This window comes from Leptonychotes weddellii, chromosome 2 (genome assembly GCF_054177405.1).
Source record: "Leptonychotes weddellii isolate Sample4059 chromosome 2, ASM5417740v2, whole genome shotgun sequence".
Classification (NCBI taxonomy): domain Eukaryota; kingdom Metazoa; phylum Chordata; class Mammalia; order Carnivora; family Phocidae; genus Leptonychotes; species Leptonychotes weddellii.
The window spans coordinates 8,048,722-8,055,235 of record NC_138370.1 but is presented as its reverse complement, the minus strand read 5'-3'; positions in this window follow the sequence as shown (position 1 = coordinate 8,055,235).

Sequence of the window (6,514 nt, the reverse complement as noted above, 5' to 3'; positions counted from 1 at the left end):
AATAAAAAAAAATAATAATGCATCAATATTTGTTTATTAATTGTGATAGGTATACAATAATAATATATTAATAATAGAGGATACTATTTGGGGGTTATATAAGAACTCTATATTATCTTTACAACTTTATAATTCTAAGACTGTACTAAAATAAAAATGTATACTTTTAAAGTAGATAAGTTTTTCTTAAGTAAAACTCAAAAGACACTATAAAAATTAGAATGATACCAGACACAGAAATTAAGTCTTGGAAAACCAAGTGCTATTGAAGATGTGGAGACATTATAACTCATAGTCACTGCTGGAAGAAATGTAGATTGGCACAACTATTTGGAAAACAATTTGCATTATTTTCAAAAGACCCAACAGTTATAAAATAGAACACAAAATACCCAGTCATCACTGTATGTATACTGAGGAAAATCTATCAAATGTTCACCTGGGAACATTTACAAAACAAGGTTATTGCAGTATTATTCTTTAAAATAAACATATGAAGCAACTCAAATTGCCATCAATAGGAGTCTTCAAGGAGCATGGTCACAGTCAAATGAAATACGGCAATTAAAAATAATGCCAATTAACAAAAATAAGTTATAGAAAAATGCATTGAGTATGAGACCACATTTGTAATTTTCTCAAATAATAAAGTAATATATATGTGTGTGTGTGTGTGTGTGTGTGTAACAAATATTTGTTATAATATAAATAAAGCAATCATATGCTTTAAAAAAATCCCGGTATTATTTGTACTTTGGGTAAAGCAAAGCAAGTGGATAAAAATTGGGGAATAATTTTTGGACATTTAAAAAAAATTACTTCTAATGCAATTCATATTTTAAAATAGGTTTTTAAATTTTTTTCAAAGATTTATTTATTTATTTATTTATTTATTTGACAGAGAGAGAGAGAGACAGCTAGAGAGGGAACACAAGCAGAGAGAGTGGGAGAGGGAGAAGCAGGCTTCCTACCAAGCAGGGAGACCGATGTGGGGCTTGATCCCAGGCCTCTGGGATCATGACCTGAGCCGAAGGCAGATGCTTAACGACTGAGCCACCCAGGAGCCCCTAAAATATTTATTTAATTAGGTACTTCTGTGAGAAAAATTTTAATTTGTATGGGAGGGTTGGGGATATTTTCATAAGAAAAAAATCAGATATTTTCCATTTAAAAAAAGACTATAAGACCCTTTAATAATTCATTCTATCATAATAGATAAAGTAGCAAAGAAATACTTCCAGAGAAGGAAATACCTTTTTTTCCTAGTACCATCACTTCTCTTTCTTCTACATGCAATTAAATAGAAGTATTAGATTTTGCAGAGATAAGATTTCCTTGCTTCATAGTAGATAAATGGATAAATACAATTTAGATTTACTTAATGAGGCATAACTGATCTCCTAGCAAATATCTAATTTCACTTAAATTCTTTATTTTTAATTTTAACAGCTACAGTTTGCAATTTGTTTTACAACTTATTTTTTGAAACAGCCTATCTATTAAGTTACTAAAAGAAGAAAAATCAAGAATAAGAACTTTTGATTTAACTCTAGATTAGATTAAATTTAGAAACAACTTGGATAGAATCTTTTTAAATCAGCTAAGCTAAGATAGGTTTAACCAGTGATGTTTATTACTTTACATACATATATTGTTTATACATACATTTTTTTTTAAAGATTTTATTTATTTATTTGAGAGAGGGAATGAGAGAGAGCACATGAGAGTGGGGAGGGTCAGAGGGAGAAGCAGACTCCCCGCTGAGCAGGGAGCCCGATGTGGGACTCGATCCCGGGACTCCAGGATCATGACCTGAGCCGAAGGCAGTCGCTTAACCAACTGAGCCACCCAGGCGCCCTATACATACATTTAATTAAAATAAAAATTAAACTTGGTTTCCTCCAGTACCTTTTTTTCTTTTTCACCTTTTAGGTTTGAGATGTAATTGATATACAAAATATTGCACACATTTAATTGAGACATCTTCATGAGTTTGAATATATTCGTATACCTGTGATGGAATCAGCAGGATCATGATATTAAACATATACATCACCTCCAAACATTTCCTTGAGTTCTGTGTTTTTGTTTTTGTTTTTGGTAAATACTTTCAATTCTAATATTTTACACTCTGAATAAAACCTGTTTTTGCACTTTTAATTCTATTTCTTAATTTCAATCTAAACATTGTTATACTTCACCAAAGCATCCAGAGTATAAGCAAACCCATTCCTGCTGTTTCATGTCGCTTTCTTCTCCTTCTTGCTAATTTCCTTAAGGTAGAATTCAAGGTTTACCATTGTTATGGTCTTTTATTCATTTCCTATAACATCTTCAGAGAAATATCACAATTTTGATAGAGATCTCTGTTTTCTTCTTTCATTAATAAATGACAACATAATTGAATATAATTGCATAAGTATATGGATTTGTGCCCTATGGATTCATGTTTGTTTATTTACTTTTTGCCAGTTTTCCCACTAGATTAAAAATAATATCTAAGTAGAGAGAGTGATTATCTCTTCACTATTGAATTTTGATAATTCACACATGTAACTAGCATGTGGTCAGCTCCTCATAAGGTGCTTCATGAATGTATTTATAATCTAATAAATATGAGGCTGAATATTTTTGTTTATTATTTATCTGTTATTTCTTCTTCTTTTTTAAATTGTCTTTTCTTCCAGTTACCATGTAAAATCAAGGGGACATGATGTTTTTTCGTAAGTATTTACATGAGTTATTACAGAGCTTAAAATATGTAGTATTAATATCACACTATTTTCTTATAATTTGATGTCCAGAAGTTTCTTTAATTTTTTTATTTTTTTATTTTTTCTTTAATTTTTTTAAATAGTCAGATGTGTTTATCCTTTTCTTCATGAATTAATATATTAGGTATATAATGGAAAAGTACATCCCCATTTAGATACAACATAAATATTCCATGTTATTTTCTTAATTATTTATCATTTACTCTTTATAAATGTAATGCTTAAAAATTTGAATAGTATTTGATACAGCCTATGAGTTGAAAACATAATTTTTGCCCAAGAAGGTACTTTTCAGACAATATTTAGTGAGAAATATACCCTTCAACATTGATCAAGATGCTTTCTATATATTGCAATACTTCATAATATTGCATATTATTCATCTCTAAGGATTCCATTTGGATTTTTTCCTCTTCTTACAACTTTTCTGTACTCTTTTCCACATTTTCAGGCAGATTTGGCATAAAATCCCTTTTAAGAAACATCTCTACCAGTGTACTTCACCCAGTGTCTAACACTCATATTTTCCTGTTTCTGTCACTGTTGCATATACTTGGAAAGCAGAAAATGTGCATAATTAGCACTTTTCCCCCATTTCTAGAATAGTGACTGTCAAACAGCAGATCAGTATAGTGCTTGGTGTATGTATGATAATGAATAATACAGTTATCATTGATCACTGACTGGAGTTTGAATTTTATTGGGTGGTTGCCCCAGAAAATAGGCTCTGAGATGGAGATATTTCTTCAGAAAGTTGTGGACTGTAAGGCATTGATGGAAGATTTACATGGAGGAAATTTTTAATTCTGTTGGAGATCTAGAGATGGTATGACCCTTCAGCATTATCTAAATTGAGGGAATTGGCCTTTTTTCCTCTTTCCTTAGAGGTGGACTAGTCCCAGGGAGGGGGCCTAATCTTTGGCTGGAGGCAGTTCCTGGGGAGGGACTCAGCTTTGAACCATCAACAAACAACTTCCCGGAAGCTGAGGAATCAGTGCCTCTGTCTTTAGCTGGGAGTGTGGCAGAGAAGATTGGGTAATGAACCATGGAATTTCTTACAGCACATCCCTTGTGATGCTCAGATCCACTTATTGAATGTAATAGCAAAGACCTCAGGAGCTTTAGCGCTGGGGTGGCCTTTCACAGTTGTCTTCAATTCAGGCAAGGGAGTCAGGAACATTAAAAGCTGCTCCAGTCAATTGGATGTAAGCCCCTTTCAGCAAGAAGGTTTAACATTGGGAAAGGCAGTTCCTTTGTCAGAAGGCGATTCCCAGGGGCGCCTGTGTGGCTCAGTTGTTTAAGCGACTGCCTTCGGCTCAGGTCATGATCCTGGAGTCCCGGGATCAAGTCCCGCATCGGGCTCCCTGCTCAGCGGGGAGTCTGCCTCTCCCTCTGACTCTCCCCCTCTCATGCTCTCTCTCTATCACTATCTCTCTCAATAAATAAATAAAAATCTTAAAAAAAAAAAAAAAAAGAAGGCGATTCCTAGAAAGGCACTCAACTGTGAGGATTCAGCAGGAGTCTCCTCGACAATGGAGAGAATGAGTTCTTTGGTTCTAGAGAGGAACTGGAGCAGAGCACTGTGGCATCCACTATAGAGTTGAAGAGTTCATCAGTCAGGTCAGTTCCAAAATGAGAAAATAAAGACTAGAGAGTGGAGAGATCAAATATAGATAGTTCTTTCATTATATTTTCATATTCAAGAGGGTAAGTGTTTTTTAGAAGAGTAAAAGAAATGGTGGATAGAATTAATGACCCTTTAAATCCATTTTTAACTGTAAGAATGGATGGGATAGGATATATAGTAAATAGCTGTGAAAGGCTCACAAAAGCAGAAACTATGGGTATTTCTCGAAAGGAAAGTAGTGGTAATGATGAGTATAGTCCAGAGGAGTTACTCTTCGAACAAACAGGTGATTCAAGGAATTGATTTGCAGTTAGTTTTTAGATTGCAGTTGATTTTGAAGAACTGTGTGTGATGACATAAAATCTATACTGCTGTGATTTTTTTTTTTCCTTCAAAAGCCTTGGCCTATGTTGACATATAAGCATAGGATCAAATGATTGGTTTGATTCAGTATGAGATTTTACAAAACATGTGAGATTGTCCATTAATGAGCTATGGTAGTTGAAGTATTGGAGAAAATACAGCTGGATACTGGCTTGACAAGGAAGGAAAAAAAAAATAGTCTTAAAACACTGATCAATTGATAGAATATGTAAGTGTAAAGGACTGAGCATTCAGTGAGATCAACTAAAGTAGTGGGTGTAATATTTTATAAAATCATATTTTGAACATATTAGTTTTCTTATTGATTATGATGATAACAAGGACAGGCCACATAGAATGCTTAACCAAAACTAATGTATATAAAATAAATTCCTTATGTCTATAGGGAAAATGGGTGTATGATTCAGTTATGCATAATATTGGCTGAAATAGTAACAAAAAAAGAGTAAGAATTCTGAAGGGATATGTTGGATATGTGCTAGAGTATGCCCAGGTGAGGTAAAAGATAAACAGAACTTGGACATTCTAAAGAAACTGATAAGAATTGTAACTTTTATTACTATGTATTCTTCATTTTTATAGTTCAAAGTATAATAACTTGTCTTACAAAGGACTGTAATTTAGGATAATGCTAACCTGAATTATGTAGAAAAATACAAATATAATTGCATTACACTTTAATATCTACTTGATTTCTCCTATGAAAAGATGTTAAGTATAGAAATTTTAGGCTTATAATCTCTGAATAAATTATAATTGGAATAAACCAGTTAGCTGAATTTGAAAAAATATATATAAGGTAAGTTGAATTAACTTTGATATAAGTCCCTTTGTGGTAGAAACATTTAGTTTATCTACTGGATACTAGTGCTGACTATGGAATAATCCACTTGTGGAAATCAGTATCAATGACATTAAGGGAATACAATGGAAATTGACAATGGATGAATGATAAAATGGAGAAAAGATGGGAGGTTTATGACAATTTAGATTTATGACCAATAAGTTATAATAATTTCATATCCACAAGTTGCTCCACACCCTCAACTAGTTTTATCATTGTATGATGATGGGCAATAGTGGTTTTTGGGAAGTCCACACTCACCCAGGGCATATATTGCCCTTGTCACACCATTATGAATTTAGTTACAGCTCTTATAGAATTTCATTACATCTCTTTATCTATAAAGTATAATCAATAGTAACTGTTCTTTCTCATAAAGATCTTTTGGTCATTTCTCTTTTCTACGAACTTATTAGAATTTTAACTTGGGTTTGATTAAAGATCTCTTTTGTCCTACATTGTGGTCGTTTTGTATCATTTATGCTCCAATTCTAAAAATAGAGGAAGTTCATATTTCCTCCCAATTGGCAATACTCCCTTAAGTTCTTTTTTTTTTTTAAAGATTTTTTAAATTTTTATTTGAGAGAGAGAGAATGAGAGAGAGCAAGCACATGAGAGGGGGGGAGGGTCAGAGGGAGAAGCAGACTCCCTGCCGAGCAGGGAGCCCGATGCGGGACTCGATCCTGGGACTCCAGGATCATGACCTGAGCGAAGGCAGTCACTTAACCAACTGAGCCACCCGGGCTCAGTTCTATCAACATGCTACCCATGCAGTTAACCTAGGAATACTCTGTGATTATAGTGGGGTGGGTTTACAGAAATTCATGGATTGGTATAAATAATTCAATAGTAAAGTAGAATGCTACCGTTATTCATCAATAGTCT